The following is a 20,992-nucleotide window of genomic DNA, read 5'->3' as shown; positions in this document are numbered from 1 at the left end:
GTGACTCGGTGCATGTCGCTGTTTGTGTGACATTGTGTATCATTCTTGGGGTGTGTATGGGTGTGTTGTGCTATGTCATTATCTAAATACTACTTTTTGGGGGTGTGTGTGACCTCTGTAAAAGTCCACGCCTGTGTGTCTTGTCACGGTGCTCTTCAGTGTCCAGCTGCCTCACTCACTGCATCCCATCATTCCCGGAAGATGGGCGGGTGTGGGAACAGTGGTACGCCCCCATTCCTGCCTCTCAGAGAGAACGTGCGACAGCGTTCCCGGTACACCTGGCAGGCGGCCGCAGGGGAACGCTAAAAGGCCGTTGCGCGAGCACCCGTGGGCAGCCTTGCAGACAGCCTTGGAGACAGCCTTCGGGGTCGCGCGTTATCGCGCGCGGCCTCTAGTGGCTTCGGAGGGCAGAGCTGACAGAAAAGAGGGCGGGGCTGACGGCGACGGAAGTGAAGTCACTTCCGGGCTAGGGTGTTTGTTTGGACTGGAGAAGGGAGGCGGCGGGCGAAGCGCACGTCGAGCGGGGGAGCGGCGCTGCCTGTGGAGATCCGCGGAGGCCGACAGGATTCGTTGGCTGCCGTCCACTGGGTGAGGGGGTCCCCTCGGGTGGAGTGGCGACAGGGGTGCGGCGGTCGAGGGACAGCACGTCGGCGACGGCAGAGGGGCCTAAAGGGTTCCCTGGGTGATTGGCCACCGAGTCCCTTGCGGCTTCGGTTGTTCACTGTCTCTTTCCACCAAGTCTGAGGGATGAGCTTGGGCCGACTTCGTACTTCGTCTCTCTCTTCTCTGAGACATGGCCGTCGCTTTTTTTTTTTTTCATTGTCACTATTAATGATTTGGATCTCGCAGCTCTCTATCCGGGTCCTCAGTGGCGCGAGGGTTGCCGGGATAGCACTTTGCCTTGTTGCCCATTCCCCCGGTCCTTTCTCCCTCCGCCGGGTACCCTTTCCCCTGCCCCTCACCACCGCCTCGGCAACAAAGCTCATTGTTTCTACCCACTTTACGCCTGCGCGTCGCCACGCGCAGCTCCTACTTGCTGCGCGTGCGCGCTTTAGCCGAGGCTGGGGTTTTTGGGAAAGAGGGGCGGAGGAACTGGCGGACTCTTGGCGTCGTGGGGGAACGCTGCAACCGTCGACGGGCCTGATCAGATGATCGTTTTTCTCCCGTTTCTTTGCCATCCCGACCCCTTAATGTTGGTTGTATTGTAGCTCATGTCCCAGAAAAAAGAACCTTTAGAATACTGGGAACCCTTACCCTAGGAGGGCGTTGAGTTAGATGAACTTTAAGGTTCTCTCACTTTTTAATAATTTTCTGTGCTTACTCTCTTTCCCCGTCACCGCCACCAAAAATAAATAAGGCTTGTGGTGAACTTACGTCATCAAAACATTTGTTGCAGCAGCCACCAGTGATATTTTTTAGTGACTCTTAAAAGGGGTCTTACGTGTTTCCTTTTGTTTCTCTTTTCTCTGATTTGGCACCCGTATGAACTCATAAAAACCCCAAACTCTAGAAAGAATTTGGCTTCCAATTTGCCTTGAAAGGTGTAGCAGCTGACAGCCTTTGACGTTTATTCCAACGGAAAGCAGATGCTCATGTTGGGTGTGCTGGCTAATGTTGGAACGTGGTGGCATTGTTTTTTCAGATTTCATTAGAGCAGTTAGATCAGATGTTGGTTTATATTTTCATTAAGTCGCTTTTGAAATTTCATCTGGCATAGGTTATGTTTGCAATAAGTAAAAGTTCTCTATAATAATTTCTAATGGGACTCCACTATTTGCTTTCGTGATTCTGTTTCCAGTTAGTGAAAGACAGGATATTTGGGGGAAATTAATCTGTTTATACCACTTGTCAGTAGTGAACTTGAAGAAAACTGTTTTTCACCAAAAAATATCACCGGATAGGTAACTTGACAACAACTATAGAGCCCATTTGTGTTTCTTTAAGGAATGGAGGTTAGGGAATGGAGATTTCCTCTAATGATTCAAGGCTGTGCATATTGCTCCTTAGGAACTCAAATTGAGGTAATTTCACCCTCTTTGGGTCAGAATGAGTTTATAGCAGGCTTTTCCTTAAGCACTCTGCACCTTATTCAGGTTTATCCGTTTATGACTTTAGAGTGTGATGCTCCAGTTTTAGTGAAAAATTTAAAATTTATTAAATCAACACTTAGCACAGCAATTTGGTTGATACTGTGAGAGATTAAAGAATGTGGAAGGCAAGACCTCTGCCTTGTAATCTAATAACGTTTTGTGCTTTTAAAACATTTTCTTGTAATTTACATCCTGTTATTCATTCATTACCATGAAACGTGAAATGGGCAGAGCAAGTTTTTTTCTTTTTACTTTTTTTTTTTGAGATGGAGTCTCACTCTCGCCAGGCTGGAGTGCTGGAGTGTAGTGGCGCAATCTCGGCTCACTGCAACCTCCGCCTCCCCGGGTTCAAGCGATTCTCCTGCCTCCGCCTCCCGAGTAGTGGGGACTACAGGCGCTTGCCACCACGCCTGGCTAATTTTTTGTATTTTTAGTAGAGATGGGGTTTCACCGTGTTATCCAGGATGGTCTCGATCTCCTGACTTCGTGATCCTCCTGCCTCGGCCTCCCAACAGCAAGTTTTATCTTGCCCACTTGGGAATTAAGGAAATAGAAGCTTGAGAGATTATTTTTATGTAGCAAATATTTATGTAACAATAATGCCAGGCATTGTTCTAATTGCTTTTACAAATATTAACTAATTTGATCCACAACATAGCTAGAAGATAGGCCCTACTATAAAATGAAGATAAAAAATGAGATGTGAAGTAACTTGCCCAATGTCACATAGCTAATGATAGTCGAAATTCTAATCCACATAGTCCAGAGATTGTGTGCTGTTAACCATTAAGTGGTGCTGTGTGATTTAGTGACCGGTCTAGGGTACTTTAAGGTGGTTAAGTAGCATAGCTGGGATTTGAACTTTTGTGGTCTAAGGTCTTCTGACTGTGGTCTAAGATTAAAGTCGTCCAAGTCTTTGCCTTTGTGATCTAGACCACCTGTTGCACAGGTGCATAAATAGTTTGCATTCGACATAGGCTAAGCTAAGGTTCAGTTCCAATAACTCCCTTTTTTCTTAATTTTTTTCATTGTTTATAGAGTGGTGCTGTCCAATGATGAGGTACTGTGTGTAGTTATGAGCACTTGAGATGTGGCTAGTGTAAATGAGTAACTAAATTTTAATTAAATAGGTCTATGTAGCTGATGGCCACCATATTGGAGGGGCACAAGTTTGGGGGATTTGAATTGCCTCTGCTTCCTTTATCAGTTTGTATAAATTTGGGTGACATTTCTAATGTACCGGAGCTTTTATCAGTAAGGATGATCCATCCTTGCTCTCACCTAATTACCCTTATTACACTACAGTTGAGATTAGGGTAAACTTTGGGATTTTCCTGTGATATTGTATCATCTCTATAGGTTTAATATCTGTGATTTTTACCTTGTCCCTTGGTCTAGAGACCTTTAACTGCCCTAAACGTTTAATCACCGAGATAGATAATGCTAATTGTTATGTGCCAGGTTCTCTAACTAGGTACTGTTATTAATTCCCATGTAACAGATGAGGAAACCGAGACTCAGGTTAAATAACTTGCCATAGTCACACAGTAAAGCAGCCTGGTTCCAGAGCCCATGGTTTTTTGTTGTTGTTTTTGAGATGGAGTCTCACTATATTACCCAGGCTGTAGTGCAGTGGCACAATCTCGGCTCACTGCAACCTCCGCCTCCAGGGTTCACACCATTCTCCTGCCTCAGCCTCTCGAGTAGCTGGGACTACAGGCGCCCACCACCACACCCAGCTAATTTTTGTTTTTGTATTTTTAGTAGAGATGGGGTTTCACTGTGTTAGCCAGGATGGCCTCGATCTCCTGACCTCGTGATCCGCCCACCTTGGCCTCCCGAAGTGCTGGGGTTACAGGTGTGAGCCACCGCCCCAGCCCAGAGCCCATGTTTTTTAATCATTACCTTATTGCGCCAAATAGTAAAACAAAAAATTCAGTGCTTTTCACAGACTTCAGAGTGGAAAACAGACCAAATGAAAAATTTTGCCCCGGGCGCGGTGGCTCAAACCTGTAATCCCAGCACTTTGGGAGGCCGAGATGGGCGGATCACGAGGTCAGGAGATCTAGACCATCCTGGCCAACACGGTGAAACCCCGTCTCTACTAAAAAAATACAAAAACTAGCCGGGCGAGGTGGCGGGTGCCTGTAGTCCCAGCTACTCCGGAGGCTGAGGCAGGAGAATGGCGTAAACCTGGGAGGCGGAGTTTGCAGTGAGCTGAGATCCGGCCACTGCACTCCAGCCTGGGCGACAGAGTGAGACTCCGTCTGAAAAAAAAAAAAAAAAAAGAAAAATTTTGCGATCCTCTCTTAACTGCCAAAGGAAGTATACTTAAACGTATTATATGCATAAAATACGATTGAATATATTTTATATGCAAATAAGGTAAGGATCACAGTGGTTCAAAACAGAGTCCAAGGGAATGAGAAAAGATGGTGCTTATGGAGGTAGATTAATGAAAGAAACAGAAGAGAACTGTATTTGAATTTTAATGAGAATTCTTAAAAGATGAAACTAGTGGAGAAAGATTGTAAAACCTAAAAGATTCTTTATTTTAAAATTCCATAGACAATGTAAAAGGACACTGCTGGAAACCAATATGTCTAAGAGGCATTTCAGGAGGGAAAACAGCTGAAGACACAATAAAGCCCTAAGTTGATAAATTGAAAGGGTTTGCTGACTTCCAGGCAGCAGTACTGGGAAAAAATTGCCCTTACCTAACCAAAATCTGGTGAAATATATTAATTTAAGTGTTAAACATCTTTTTTTTTTTTTTTGAGACGGAGTCTCGCTCTGTCGCCCAGGCTGGAGTGCAGTGGTCAGATCTCAGCTCACTGCAAACTCCGCCTCCCGGGTTTACGCCATTCTCCTGCCTCAGCCTCCCAAGTAGCTGGGACTACAGGCGCCTGCCACCTCGCCCGGCTAGTTTTTTGTATTTTTTAGTAGAGACGAGGTTTCACCTTGTTATCCAGGATGGTCTAGATCTCCTGACCTCGTGATCCGCCCCTCTCGGCCTCCCACAGTGCTGGGATTACAGGCTTGAGCCACCGTGCCTGGCTAAGTGTTAAACATCTTAAGCTGTCATCTAGAACAGGATTTTTAAATTTTTATTTAGTATTTTGAGACGGAGATTTGCTTTGTCACCAGGCTGGAGTGCAGTGGTGCAATCTTGGCTCACTGCAACCTCCACCTCCCAAAAGTGGTTCTGCTGCCTCAGCCTCCCCAGTAGCTGGGACTACAAGCATGCACCACCACGCCCAGCTAATTTTTGTAATTTTAGAGACGGGGTTTCACCATGTTGACCAGGCTGGTCTCAATCTCCTGACTTCGTGATCCGCACCCCTTGGCCTCCCAGAGTGCTGGGATTACAGGTGTGAGCCACCGTGCCCGGCCTATTTTTATTTTTTGAAATGCGGTCTCCCTCTGTTGCTCAGGTTGGAATGCAGTTGCACCAGCTCAGCTCACTGCAACCTCTGCCTCCCAGGTTCAAGCAATGCTCCTGCCTCAGCCTCTTGAGTAGCTGGGACTACAGCTGTGCACCACCACACCTGGCTTATATTTTGTGTTAGAAGACATGGGGTTTCACCATGTTGGCCAGGGCTGCTCTCGAACTCCTCACCTCAAGTGATCCACCTGCCTTGGCCTCCCAAAATGCTGAGATTATAGGCGTGAGCCATCACGCCCAGCCTAGAATGGGATTTTTAAAAGGAAAGAAAATTGATTTTCTACAACATTGAAAGTTGAAATTATTGACACTAGATTATCGACAGGAAGCACAGACGTCTCAGAATACTGTTACAACTAATTTTTTTTCCAGCACATTTACATGGAAATACTGATGTTACAACCCTTTTTTTTTTTTTTTTTTTTTTTTGAGACAGTCTTGCTCTCTGTTGCTGCGGGCTGGAGTGCAGTGGCATGATCTTGGCTCACTGCTACCTCCACCTCCCGGATTCAAGCGATTCTCCTGCCTCAGCCTCCTGAGTAGCTGACACTACAGGCGCCTGCCACCATGCCCGGCTAATTTTTGTATTTTTAGTAGAGGCAGGGTTTCACCATGTTGGCCAGGCTTTTTTGAACATCTGACCTCAGGCCAGGCGCGGTGGCTCAAGCCTGTAATCCTAGCACTTTGGGAGGCCGAGACGGGCGGATCACGAGGTTAGCAGATCGAGACCATCCTGGCTAACACTGTGAAACCCCGTCTCTACTAAAAAATACAAAAAACTAGCCGGACGAGGTGGCAGGCGCCTGTAGTCCCAGCTACTCGGGAGGCTGAGGCAGGAGAATGGCATGAACCCGGGAGGCGGAGCTTGCAGTGAGCTGAGATCCGGCCACTGCACTCCAGCCTGGGCGACAGAGTGAGACTCTGTCTCAAAAAAAAAAAAAAAAGAACTTCTGACCTCAAATGATCCACCCACCTCAGCCTCCCAAAGTGGTGGGATTACAGGCCTGAGCCACTGCGCCAGGCCATACAACTAACATTTTTATTCAAACATGAAGACAAAAGATATTTTGGACACTGGCTTAGAATGATAAATCCTCAGGTAGCCTTTGGAACTATTTTACAAAGATAGGAAGTTAGGGGAAGATGATGAATATAAGAAACAATTATGAGTGGCCGGCATGGGCCAATCACCTGAGGTCAGGAGTTCGAGACGAGCTTGGCCAACATGGTGAAACCCCATCTCTACTAAAAATACATAAATTAGCCAGGCATGGTGTTACACACTTGTAATCCCAGCTACTCGGGAGGCAGAGGTTGCAGTGAACCGATATCGTGCAGCTGCACTTCAACCTGGGCAACAGAGTGCGACTCCATGTCAAAAAAAAGAAAGAAACAACTATGAGTGATGAATTTATTTATTCTTGTTTTTGAGACAGGGTCTTGCTGTGTCACCCGGTCTGGAGTGCAGTGGCGTGATCTTGCCTCACTGCAGCCTCTGCCTCCCAAATTCAAGCAATTCTCCTGCCTTAGCCTTCTGAGTAGCTGGGACTACAAGGGAGCACCACCACGCCCAGCTAATTTTTTTTTTTTTTTGAGACGGAATCTTGCTCTGTTGCCGCGGCTGGAGTGCAGTGGCACGGTCTCGGCTCACAGCAAGCTCCACCTCCTGGGTTCACGCCATTCTCCTGCCTCAGCCTCCCGAGTAGCTGGGACTACAGGTGCCTGCCACAACTCCTGGCTAATTTTTTTTGTATTTTTAGTAGAGATGGGGTTTCACCGTGTTAACCAGGGTGGTCTAGATCTTCTTACCCCGTGATCCGCCCGTGTCGGCCTCCCAAAGTGCTGGGATTACAGGCATGAGCCACCGCACACGGCCACGCCCGGCTAACCTCCACCTCCCAGGTTCTCGCAATTCTCTTGCCTCAGCCTCCCCAGTAGCTGGGATTACAGGTGCCTGCCACCACACCTGGCTAATTTTTGTATTTTTAGTAGAGACAGGGTTTCACTATGTTGGCCAGGCTGGTCTGGAACTCCTGACCTCAGGTGATCTGCCCGCCTGGCCTCCCAAAGTGCTGGGATTACAAGCGTGAGCCACCGTGCCTGTCCTGAGTGATGAATTTAGTAAAATATAAATGGATAATAATGTGAAGTTTCAAGTATTCAATTCAAAAATTATTTTAAAACACATAGTAAGAGAAAACCTAATAGTAGAAATCTACCAGTGCTAAATTCCACAAAACTGAAGATTGGCAGGGAAGAAGTGTGTAAGTAAAATAATTTTAAAGGGCTTGCCTTGGCTCAGAGCAGACATTGGGTTGGGTATATTGGAGAAGGAAAGGCATCTAAATGGGTATATAGAGTTGTTTTTTGTTGTTGTTTGTTTGTCTTCTCTGAGATGGAGTGTCGCCCAGACTGGAGTACAGTGGTGTGATCTTAGCTCACTGCAACCTCCGCCTCCTGGGTTCAAGCAATTCTCCTGCCTCAGTCTCCTGAGTAGCTGGGACTACAGGCATACACCACCACGCCTGGCTAATTTTTGTATTTTTAGTGGAGACCAGGTTTCACCATGTTGGCCAGGATGGTCTCGATCTCCTGACCTTGTAATCCACCCGCCTCAGCCTCCCAAAGTGCTGGGATTACAGGCATAAGCCACTGCGTCCCGCTCTTGGAGTACGTTTTTAATTGATAGGAAAATAGTTAAAGCTATTAAATGTAGGAAAATAAACACCATAGGAAAGCAATAGTTAATAGAACATTTGAAAAAGCATAAGAAAAGTAAACATGAAATTATGGTGAAAGACATAAGACGAAGTATCAGTTATCAAAAATGTTAATTCCTGGCTGGGTGTGGTGTCTCTCACGCCTGTAATCCCAGCACTTTGGGAGGCTGAGGCGGGCGGATCACAAGGTCAGGAGTTGGAGACCAGCCTGGCCAACATGGTGAAATCCGGTCTCTATTAAAAATATAAAAGGCCGGGCACAGTCGCTCATGCCTGTGATCCTAGCACTTTGGGAGGCCGAGGCAGGCGGATCACGAAATCAAGAGATCGAGACCATCCTGGCCAACGTGGTGAAACCCTATCTCTACTGAAAATACAAAATTTAGCTGGACGTGGCGGCATGCACCTGTGATCCCAGCTACTCAGGAGGCTGAGGCAGGAGAATAACTTGAACCGGGGAGGCAGAGGTTGCAGTGAGCTGAAATGCGCCACTACAATCCAGCCTGGTGACAGAGCGAGACTCTGTCTCAAAAATAATAATAAAAATAAATAAAAGCCAGGTGTGGTGGCGGGGGCCTGTAATCCCAGCTACTCTGGAGGCTGAGACAGGAGAATTGCTTGAACCCAGGAGGCAGAGATTGCAGTGAGCTGAGATTGCGCCACTGCACTCCAGCCTGGGCAGCAAAGCGAGACTCCATCTCAAAAAAAAAAAAAAAAAAAGAAAAGAAGGCTGGGTGCGGTGGCTCACGCCTGTAACCCCAGCACTTTGGGAGGCCGAGGTGGGTGGATCACCTGAGGTCAGGAGTTCAAGACCAGCCTGACATGAAGAAACCTCGTCTCTCCTAAAAATACAAAAATTAGCTGGGCGTGGTGGTGCATGCCTGTAATCCCAGCTACTTGGGAGGCTGAGGCAGGAGAATCTCTTGAACCCGGGAGGCGGAGGTTGTGGTGAGCCGAGATCATGCCATTGCACTCCAGGCTGGGCAATAAGAGCAAAACTCCATCTCAAAAAAAAAAAAAGTTCCTTATGAGACAACAATTCTCAGACTGGGTCACATATTCTGTCTACTGTAGTGGAGGACTTGGATAAACCACTTTCAGAATTGAACAGATCAAGTAAAAAAGATGAGTGTAATATATATACATCATTCTTGTACTTTAGAAATCACAGGCCAAGTGTGGTGGCTCACATCTGTAATCCCAGCACTTTGGGAGGCCGAGGTGGGCGGATCACAAGGTCAGGAGTTCGAGACCAGCCTGGCCAACATGGCAAAGCCCCATGTCTACTAAAAATGCAAAAATTAGTGGGTCGTGGTGGCATGTACCTGTAGTCCCAGCTACTGGGGAGCCTGAGACAGGAGAAGCACTTAAACTTGGGAGGTGGAGGTTGCAGTGAGCCGAGATCGTGCCACTGCATTTCAGCCTGGGTGACAGAGTGAGACTCTGTCTCAAAAAAAAAAAAAAAAGGTTAAAAAAAATTGAAATACTTGAGGTTGAAAGATCATGCCTGCAACTTCTCAAATGGTTAAGCAAAAAAAAAAAAAAAAAATGGAGAAAACAGGCAAAAGTCTGTTTGATAAATCTAGATGAAAGGTTTGTGTTCCTTGTACTCTCTCATTTTTTGATATTGGTATAGAAATATACAATTACGGAATAAAGAATCTCAGAATAGATACAGACATGGGAATTTAATTATGATAAACATGAGGAATAAGCTTTCATTAGTTAGTGGGGGATGATATAATTTATATGGAAAAATATAGATCCTTCACATACTTAAATGTTTACATGAACTAAAGATTTAAATATAAAAACTTGAAACTATAAAAATAGCCGGGCGCGGTGGCTCAAGCCTGTAATCCCAGCACTTTGGGAGGCCGAGATGGGCGGATCACGAGGTCAGGAGATCGAGACCATCCTGGCTAACACGGTGAAACCCCGTCTCTTCTAAAAATACAAAAACTAGCCGGGCGAGGTGGCGGGCGCCTGTAGTCCCAGCTACTCGGGAGGCTGAGGCAGGAGAATGGCGTAAACCCAGGAGGCGGAGCTTGCAGTGAGCTGAGATCCGGCCACTGCACTCCAGTCTGGGCGACAGAGCGAGACTCCGCCTCAAAAAAAAAAAAAAAAAAAGAAACTATAAAAATATTGAGAGAAAATACAGGAAATATAATCTCATTGTGAAAAAAGACTTTCCAGAAGCTGTAAAGGAAAACAAATGTCATTTTTAGCTCATCTGACATATATAATATCTGGAATTGTTGAAGATACAAAAGAAGGGATGCACCCAAACAGTATACTAGGAATGCATATTGCCACATTTTTATAAACAATTTGTCATCTCTTACAGTTAAAATGCACATGGCCCTTGACACAGTTATTCCTACTTACAGGAATATATCCTATAGGAAGCACTACTACCTTGTCTCTACTAAAAAAAAAAAAAAAGAGTGATCATAGCAAGATTTTGTGTAATGGCAAAAAGTGGGAACATAAGTGTACATCAGAAGGGGGTGGTTGAGTAAGTGGTGGTGTATCCATTAAAAAGTGAAGTAGGCCGGGCGCGGTGGCTCAAGCCTGTAATCCCAGCACTTTGGGAGGCCGAGACGGGCGGATCACGAGGTCAGGAGATCGAGACCATCCTGGCTAACAAGGTGAAACCCCGTCTCTACTAAAAAATACAAAAAAACCAGCCCGGCGAGGTAGTGGGCGCCTGTAGTCCCAGCTACTGGCTGGAGGCTGAGGCAGGAGAATGGTGTAAACCCGGGAGGCAGAGCTTGCAGTGAGCTGAGATCTGGCCACTGCACTCCAGCCTGGGCAACAGAGCGAGACTTGTCTCAAAAAAAAAAAAAAAAAAAAAGTGAAGTATACCAATACTTGTTGACCAGGGAAGATTTTATGTAATATATTTAGTATAATTCTGTTAAAATACAGAAATGCTTTATGCATGTTTATATAAACAAAGAATTATGAAAGGATACATATTAAGCTGTTAACATTGATGAATTACCTCTATGATAGGATCGGAGATGGAGAGGGAAAAAATATATACACTTTAGACATTTGTACACCTAACTTTTTTTCTTTTCTTTTTTTGTAGGTAGCGTGTACTTTTTACATTCATCCCTGTCACTTTTTTTTTTTTTTTTTTTTGAGAGATGGGATCTTGCTCTGTCACCCAGGCTGGAGTGCAGTGGTGCAATCATGGTTCAAGTAATCCTCCTGTCTCAGCTTTCCAAGTAATTGGGTCTACAGGTGCACACCACCATGCCCAGCTAATTTAAAATGTTTTTTGAATAGATGGCATCTTGGTATGTTTCCCACATTGGTCTTGAATTCCTGACCCCAAGTGATCCTCCCGCGTTGGCCTGCACTTCAATGCTTGCGTTCCTAACAAAATTGATCCTAAATTTGTGCAAAGACCCCGCTGTCCGAAAATTTTCAAATGAATACTGAAAGCATAAAGTGAAAAATTACTGTTTATGTCAGATTGAGCATCCCAATTTGAAAATTTGATATCTGAACTGTTCCAAAGTCCAGAACTTTTTGAATGCCAACATGACACAAAATTTCAGATTTGGGATGCTCAACTGCAAGTATAATACAGTATTCCAAAATCTGAAAAAAAAACCCAAAACACTTCTGGTTCTAAGCATTTTGGGTGAGAGGTACTCCACACTTATTTTGTGATTTTCACTAGGGAAATCTGATTTACATGTATTTTAATGACTGCTAGATACATTAAACTAGTCTTTCTGAGTTAGTCTTGCTGTGTTATCAAAATGTGTTATCTCCTTTGCATGAGATTAATACTGATCTTTTTTATTTTTGATAAATTTTCTGACAGTTTTAGGGTTTTAAAGTATAACATGCCTTGAAACAAATACAGGATGTAAGAAACCTGGGGAAAAATTATTGGCTTTCTCGGTTAATTCCTGCCAGTTTTTTGTTTGTTTGTTTGTTTTTGAGATGGAGTTTTGCCTTTGTTTCACAGGCTGGAATGCAATGGAGCGATCTCGGCTCACCGCAAACTAAGCCTCCTGGGTTCAAGTGATTCTCTTGCCTCAACCTCCCAAGTAGTTGTGATTACAGGCATGCACCACCACGCCCGATTAATTTTGCATTTTTAGTAGAGATGGGGTTTCTCCATGTTGGTCAGGCTGGTCTCGAACTCCCGACATCAGGTGATCTGCCTGCCTTAGCCTCCCAAAGTGCTGGGATTAGAGATGTGAGCCACCACGCCCAGCCTACCTGCCAGTGGTATAGTGGGTCAGAATGAGGCATGAGCCAAAGATAAGATAGTAACAGATGAGGTCGGGCGCGGTGGCTCACGCCTGTCTGTAATCCAGCACTTTGAGAGGCCAAAGCGGGTGGATCACCTGAGGTTGGGAGTTTTGAGACTGGCCCGACCAGTGTGGAGAAACCTCCGTCTCTACTAAAAATACAAAATTAGCCCGGCATTGTGGTGCATTCCTGTAATCCTAGCTACTCAGGAGGCTGAGGCAGGAGAATCGCTTGAACCTGGGAGGTGGAGGTTGTGGTAAGCCGAGATCGAGCCATTGCACTCCAGCGTTGGCAACAAGAGCGAAACTCCGTCTCAAAAAAAACAAAAGTAACAGATGACTTATAGTCGACTTCTCAGTTTTGTGTTTTTGTTTTCCTCTGTGACTTATTTGTACCAGAGTTTGTTTTTTTACTATATTGTTAAGTCATTACATGCTCTCGGTCCTTAAAGGTCATTCAAGCAAATTAGTTTCTTCTTTTGTGTGTCCAGCATTTCCTCTAAGTTTTAATTATTTTTGTTCTGGAGAAGAGCATTCTCTCAGCCAGGGAAGACCCTCAACATATATATGTTTGAGTTCATTGACTCTTGGGATGTTGAAGTCATTTGTTTCTGGCTTTTTCTGAATAGGATGATAATATACCCCAGCTGTTGTACACATTTTTAATGTGTATTATTTTCTTAAGGGTTACCCTGGAGATTATAATTAACATCTTAGTTTGTAACAATTCAGTTTGCGTTAATATCAGCTTAGTTTCAGGTGTATCCAAAAGACTATAGCTTAGTGTCCCCCACCATTATTACATTTGTAATTACAAAATAATTACATGTATTTTATAATTTGTTACTATATTATGTTTATACATTGTATGCCCTTTAACATAGATTTATAATTCTTGTATCATGCATTTGTTTTTTTTGTTTTTTGTGAGACAGTCTTGATGATGTTGGCCTGGGATGGAGTGCAGTGTCTCGGCTTACTGTACCCTCTGCCTCCTGGGTTCCAGCAGTTCTCCTGCCTCAGTCTCCTAAGTAGCTGAGATTACAGGTGCCTGCCACCATACCCACCTAATTTTTTTGTATTTTTAGTAGAGACGGGGTTTCGCCATGTTGGCCAGGCTGTTCTCGATCTCCTGACCTCAGGTGATCCACCTACTTCGGCCTCCCAAAGTACTGGGATTACAGGCATGAGCCGCTGTGCCCAGTCTTGTCTTTTAAATAATGTAGAAAGAAAGAAGAGTAATAAGCCAAAATATGTTATTACAGACTTTTGTGTCTACCTGTATAAGTTACTTTTACTGGCATTTTAATTTTGTGTGGATTTAGTTTAATGTCTATTGAGTTCTTTCAGCCTGAATGACTCACTTTAGCTTTTCTTATAGGACAGGTCTACCAGTGACAAACTCTGTCCATTTTTGCTTTTCTGGGAATGACTTAAAATTTTTCCTTCATTTTTGAAAGGGTAGTTTTGCCAGATAAAGACTTCTTGGTTCGATTTTTTTCTTTCAGCATTTTGAATATGTTACCTTCTGACCTCCATGGTTTCTGGTGAGAAATCAGCTGTTAATCTTATTGAGGATCCCTTGTATGTAATGAGTTGCTTCTCTTGGTGTTTTCAAGATGCTCTCTTTGTCTTTCAACAATTCGATTGTATTGTATATTGGTATGGGTCATACTGAGTTTATCCTACTTGGGGTTAATTGGGCTTCTTAGATACATAGATTTGTGTCTTTTTATCAAATTTGGGGAGTTTTAGGCTGTTATCTCTTCAAATGTTTCTGACCTATTCTCTTCTTCTGGGAATTCCATTATATATATTTTGGCACAGTCGATGTCTCCTGGGTCTCTCAACCTTCTGTTCATTTTTCTTCATTTCCTCATTCTGCTTCTCAGACTGGATAATCTCAATTGACCTTTCCTTAAATTTGCTGATTCTTTTTTCTTCCTGCTCATATCTGCTGTTGAACCCCTCTAGTAAATTTTTCATTTCAGTTGTACCTTTTTTTTTTTGAGATGGAGTCTTGCTCTGTCTCCCAGGCTGGAGTGCAGTGGCATGGTCTCAGCTCACTACAACTTCCAACCTCCTCCTCCTGGTTCAAGCGATACTCCTGGCTCAGCCTCCTAAGTAGCTGGGACTACAGGCACGTGCTACCACATCTGACTAAATTTTGTAGTTTTAGTAGAAACGGGGTTTCACTATGTTGGCCAGGCTGGTCTTGAACTCCTGACCTTGTGATCCTCCTGCCTCGGCCTCCCAAAGTCCCAAAGTGCTGGGATTACAGGTATGAGCCACCGCGCCTGGCCCAGTTGTACTTTAAAACTCTAGAATTTCTATTTGTCTTTTTTTTTTTTTTTTTTTACTTATTTATTTATTTATTTATTTTTGGAGACAGAGTTTTCACTCTTGTTGCCTTGCCCAGGCTGGAGTGCAGTGGTATGATCTCTGCTCACTGCAACGTCCACTTCTTGGGTACAAACTATTCTCCTGCCTCAGTCTCCCAAGTAGTTGGGATTACAGGCACTCACCCCCATGTCCGGCTAAATTTTTTGAATTTTTAGTAGAGACGGAGTTTCACCATGTTGTCCAGGCTGGTCTCAAACTCCTGACATCAGGTGATCTGCCTGCCTTGGCCTCTCAAAGTGCTGGGATTACAGGCGTGAGCCACCGCAGCCCATTATTTGTCTCTATTGATATTCTCTATTTGGTGAGACATCATTCTATGGTTCCTTTTATTTTTTTCTACATGGTTTCCTTTAGCTCTTTTAACGTATTTAATATACTTGATTTAAAGTCTTTGGCCAGGCACAGTGGCACTTTAGGAGGCTGATGCGGGCAGATCACCTGAGGTCAGGAGTTCGAGACCAGCCTGGTCAACATGGTGAAACCCCGTCTCTACTAAAATAATACAAAAATTAGCTGGGCGTGGTGGCAGGCGCCTGTAATCCCAGCTACTCCAGAGGCTGAGGAAGGAGAATCGCTTGAACCTGGGAGGCAGAGGTTGCAGTGAGCCGAGATTATGCCACTGTACCCCAGCCTGGGCAACAGAGCAAGACTCCGTCTCAAAAAAAATAAAAATAATATTTATATTGATACCTCCAACTTGTACCAAGAACACAGGCTGTTGTCTTCAAGGCTTACCAAGCTCTAATTGGGAGATGGCACCAGGGTAGTTTAAAATACCACAGAGGTATTGTACCAGAATTGAACTTTTTTTTTTTTCTTAAGCATTCCTTTGGAAGTTTATCGTTGCATTGGCAGTTCTTTTTAGTAGTTTTGTAGAGGTGGGGGTCTCACTATGTTGCCCATGCTGGTTTTGAACAGCTGGGTCTGGAGATCCACTTCAGACTCCCAAAGTGCTGGACCCTGGTGCATGTTTTAGAGTCCAGGCTACCTTGACTTGAATTTCAACTCCACTGTTCAGTAGTTGTGTAACCTGGAACAAGTTACTTAAGACTTAGTTCTTTGTCATGGAAATGAATTTGGCCATAATCCCTACAACCACAGGACTTTTGTGAGTATTAAATAGATGATGACTGTAAGGCCCTTAAATGCTATACTATTGTTGAATATGTGTTTTCTTTTTAAGAAAAATATATACAATATTAACAGTGCTTACTTTTGGGAAAAGGATTTGGAGTGAGGATTGTGTCTGGTGGTAGAGAGGGAGTCAGCTACCTCTTTTGCTCATTGTTTCTGTCACAATTGAAAATGTATAGCTGAGGCCGGGAGCGGTGGCTCACGCCTGTAATCCCAGCACTTTGGGAGGCAGAGGCAGGTGGATCACGAGGTCAGGAGTTCGAGATCAGGCTGACCAACATGATGAAACCCCGCCTCTGCTAAAAATACATAACTTAGCCGGGCGTGGTGACACACGCCTGTAAACCCAGCTACTCAGGAGGCTGAGGCAGGAGAATCACTTGAACTAGGGAGGCGGAAGTTGCAGTGAGCCGAGATCGTGCCACTGTACTACAGCCTAGGTGACAGAGTGAGACTCCATCTCAAAAAAAAAAAAAAAAAGAAAATGTATAGCTAAAAGACTGACTAGCATTGAACACACTGGGTTCAAGAGAACTGAAAACATGCTCATATAAAAACTTGTACACAAATACTGATAACGGCAATATTTATAGCCAGAAAGTGGAAATAACCGCAGATGTTCATTAATCACAGTAAATAAACAAAATGTGTATCTCCATATAATGGAATATTATTTGGCAATTAAAAGGAATGAAATGCTGATACCTGCTACAACATAGGTGAACCTTGAAAACAAGTGAAAGAAGCCAGACATGAGAAGAAGACACATATTTTATGATTCCATTTATATGCAATGTTCAGAATAGGCAAATCTATAGAGACAGAAAGTAGACTAGTGGTTGCCTGCTCTTGGGGGCCTTGGGAAATAGAGAGTGACTACAGATGGGTATGGAGTTTCTTTTTGGGGTGGCAAAAATGTTCTGGAATTAGGTAGTGGTGGTGGTGTTAAAACCACTGAATCAAGCACTTTAAAATAGTAAATTCTTTTTTTGAGATGTCTTGCTCTGTTGCCCAGGCTGGAATGCAGTGGCGTGCGATCATGGCTGTCTGCAGCCTTGACCTTGGGCTCATGTGATCCTTCCACCTCACCCTCCTGAGTATCTGGGACCACAGGCGTGCACCACCACACCCAGCTAAGTTTTTTTTTTAAGACAGAGTCTCACTCTGTCTCCCAGGCTGGAGAGTGCAGTGGCACAATCTTGGCACACTGCAACCTCCACCTCCTGTGTTCAAGTGATTATCCTGCCTCAGCCTCCTGTTTAGATGGGATTACAGGTGTGCGCCACTATACCTGGCTAATTTTTGTATTTTCAGTAGAGACAAGGTTTCGCCATATTGGCCAGGCTGGTCTCTAACTCCTGACCTCAAGTGATCCGCCTGCCTCAGCCTCCCAAAGTGCTGGGATTACAAGCATGAGCCACCGTGCCCAGTGTGAAAAGTAGGATTGTATGGGCTTAAGTTGGGACTGGATACAAATTGGGAAAATAATGAAAAGCTATTTTATATTGGGGTGTCTTTTTACCGAACTTAATGATCGGTTCAGAAGCAGATTAAGCAAAGTTCCCTCCACTTGTGAGGCAGAATCAATCCCACCTTTTCACAGTGTTAGAGAAATATCTAAAATGTAATTATTTAACAGTAAGCAGTTTGGTAACCTGCCATATAAGAATGCGAAATTTTCAGCTGGGCATGTTGGCTGATGCCTGTAATCCCAGCACTTTGGGAGGCCGGGGTGGGTGGATCACTTGAGGTCAGGAGTTTGAGGCCAGCCTGGCCAATGTGGTGAAACCCTGTCTCTACTAAAATTACAAAAAAAATTCGCTGGGCGTAGTGGCACGCTCCTGTAATCCCAGCTATACAGGAGACTGAGGCAGGAGAATCTCTTGAACCCAGGAGGCGGAGGTTGCAGTGAGCCGAGATTGCACCACTGTACTCTCCATCTCAAAAAAAAAAAAATGGGTAATTTTCTTCTTCTTTTGTTTTCTTTCTTTTTTTTCTTTCTTTATTTTTTTTTCTGAGATGGAGTCTCGCTCTGTTGCCCAGGCCAGAGTGCAGTGGCACAATCTCAGCTCACTGCAACCTCCACCTCCCAGGTTCAAGTGATTCTCCTGCCTCAGCCTCCCCAGTAGCTGGGATTACAGGCATGCACCACCACATCCAGCTAATTATTAGTAGACGGGGTTTCACCATGTTGGCCAGGCTGGTCTCGAACTCCTGACCTCGTGATCCGCCCACTTGCCTCGGCCTCCCAAAGTGCTAGGATTACAGGCGTGAGCCACCAACACCCAGCCTTCTTATTTTCTTTAGAGGAACTGATTATTATTTAGTCAAGACTTGCTATCAAAACAGTTTTTCATCCAAGTTTAATGATAAAAATAATAGATATTTATTGTCTTTTTTCTGTCTTGTCTGCTAAAGTGCCTCAATTTCCTAACAAATCATACTATCATATTTTCTTTTCTTTTTTTTCTTTTTGACACAGTCTCACTCTGTCACCCAGGCTGGAGTGCAATGGCGCAATCTTGGCTCACTGCAACCTCCACCTCCCGGGATCAAGCGATTCTCCTGCCTCAGCCTCCCAAGTAGCTAGGATTACAATTACAGGCATGCGCCACCATGTCCAGCTGATTTTTCTATTTTTTTAGAAGAAACGGAGTTTCACCCTGTTGGTCAGGCTGGTCTTGAACTCCCGACCTCGTGATCCACCCACCTTGGCCTCCCAAAGTGCTGGGATTATAGGCGTGAACCACTGTGCCCAGCCTCATGTTTTCTTTCTACCGTCACCATAGCACATAACTCTGAGTCTGTTTCTGCCTTTCTTCTTTTGTTTGGTTGCGTTGTTGTTGTTTTTCGAGACAGGGTCTTGCTCTGCTGCCCAGGCTGGAGTGCAGTGGCACTATCTCAGCTCACTGCCACCTTCACCTCCCAGGCTCAGGAGATCCTCCTACCTTGGCCTCCCAAGTGGGACTGTAGGCATGCACCACTGACCTGGCTTTGCCATATTGCCCAGGCTGGTCTCAAACTCCTGGGCTCAAGCGATCCACCCCTGTCGACCTCCCAGAGTGCTGGGATTACAGGCAGGAGCCGTGCCCCGCTTGTTTCTGCCTGCCTTTCTTTTTTTCTTTCTTTTTTTTTTTTTTTTCTTTTTTGGAGACAGGGTCTTGCTTTCTTGCCCAGGCTGAAGTGCAGTGGTGTGATCTCACCTCTCTGCAACCTCTGCCTCCCAGGTTCCAGTGATTGTCTTGCCTCAGCCTCCCAGATAGTTGGGATTATAGGCATGCACCACCACATCCAGCTAATTTTTTGTATTTGTAGTACATAGATGGGGTTCTCTATGTTGCCCAGGCTGGTTTCAAACTCCTGGGCTCAAGCAATCCGCCTGCTTTGGTCTCCCAAAATGCTGGAATTACTGGGGTAAGCCACAGAGCCCGGCCTGCGTTTCTTTTGTAGACATACATATTATAACTAGGACAGAAATTCCCAGAAATTTTTAGTTGATGACCTCTCAGCAATTAAAATTTTCACCACTGTGATACTGTTGTCATTAGTATCTAGTATTTGTCATATTACATGAACAGCTATGGATTTTTATTACACTTATGTCCTCTTAAGGGTAAGTCCATAAAATTTAAAGGGCCAGGCAACACACATAGGACTAGTCTTTTCCCTGAAACATATCCCAAAGGGAAAAAAAATACATATATTTCCAGTAGGAGATTTTAGATTTAGTATTTTACTTGATTATGATAAATTTGAAGCAAGCAGACTTCATTAGACCTTTCTTTGGCACAAGTCACAATACTGCTTGAGTTTATGTATAGGTGAATTGTTTTATGTAAACCTATTTTTAGTGATTTCAAACTTAATGAATTGGAATATTTTAGAATGTGAAACCTTGTGCTTCAAATATTTAGCCTGCAATGTATCAATTAGGTTAGATCATGTTATCAGCTATTGAGTAGTATAAGACATCAGGCTTGTATTGATACTACTTATACTCAGATGAAAAGATATTGGACTGGGTGCGATGGCTCATGCATGTAATCCCAGCACTTTGGGAGGCCGAGACAGGTGGATCATTTGAGGTCTTGAGTTCAAGACTAGCCTGGCCAACATGGTGAAACCCAGTCTCTACAAAAATACAAAAGTTAGCTGGGTGATAATGGCACAAGCCTCTAATCCCAGCTACTCTGGAGGCTGAGGCAGGAGAATTGCTTGAGCCTGGGAGGCGGAGGTTGCTGCACTCCAGTCTAGGTGACACAGTGAGACCCTGTCTCAAGAAAAAAAAAAAAGATACTAGATGCCTGAAACTCACTGTACAGTGAGGAAATCCAGACATGGAAGAACTTGACAAGGACCTAGAGAAAAAGCAGACCCAGATGGGCTGTGAAGGAGAGATCAGAACTATACCTGAAGAACCTGAGAGGTTATTAAAAATCTGTTAGTTTTAGGCCAGGCGTGGTGGCTCACGTCTGTAATTCCAGCACTTTGGGAGGCCGAGGCGGGCAGATCACAAGGTCAGGAGATTGAGACCATCCTGGCTAACACAGTGAAACCCCATCTATACTAAAACAATACAAAAAATTAGCCGGGCCTGGTGGCGGGCGCCTGTAGTCCCAGCTACTCGGGAGGCTGAGGCAGGAGAATGGTGTGAACCTGGGAGGCAGAGCTTGCAGTGAGCCAAGATCGCACCACTGCACTCCAGCCTGGGCGACAGAGCGAGACTCTGTCTCCAAAAAAAAAAAAAAAAAAAGTTAGTTTTCATTTTCAATCCCTGGACTTTTTGAAGTCAGTTTTAAAAAATTGAATTTGCTCTTCATCATTTAATCACTTGATGACTCAGTCTTCCAGACTATGTTTGGTGGTGGTGGTGGTGGTGGTGGTGGTGGTGGTGGTGGTGGTGGTGGTGGTGGTGGTGGT

General features: G+C 44.6%; 1 protein-coding gene across 1 annotated transcript in view; it reads left to right on the top strand.

The window, feature by feature from the left end:
- Positions 1-457: 457 nt before the first annotated feature.
- The window catches only part of PAIP2 (poly(A) binding protein interacting protein 2), a 28,038-nt gene continuing 7,503 nt past the window's right edge, over positions 458-20,992 (top strand). The window contains exon 1 of the mRNA XM_023195239.1: positions 458-588. The gene's annotated coding sequence lies outside the window, so the exon portion shown is untranslated. The remainder of the gene's footprint in view (positions 589-20,992) is intronic.

Source organism: Piliocolobus tephrosceles, chromosome 4 (assembly GCF_002776525.5).
Source record: "Piliocolobus tephrosceles isolate RC106 chromosome 4, ASM277652v3, whole genome shotgun sequence".
Lineage (NCBI taxonomy): Eukaryota > Metazoa > Chordata > Mammalia > Primates > Cercopithecidae > Piliocolobus > Piliocolobus tephrosceles.
This window is presented reverse-complemented; position numbering and strand designations above follow the sequence as displayed.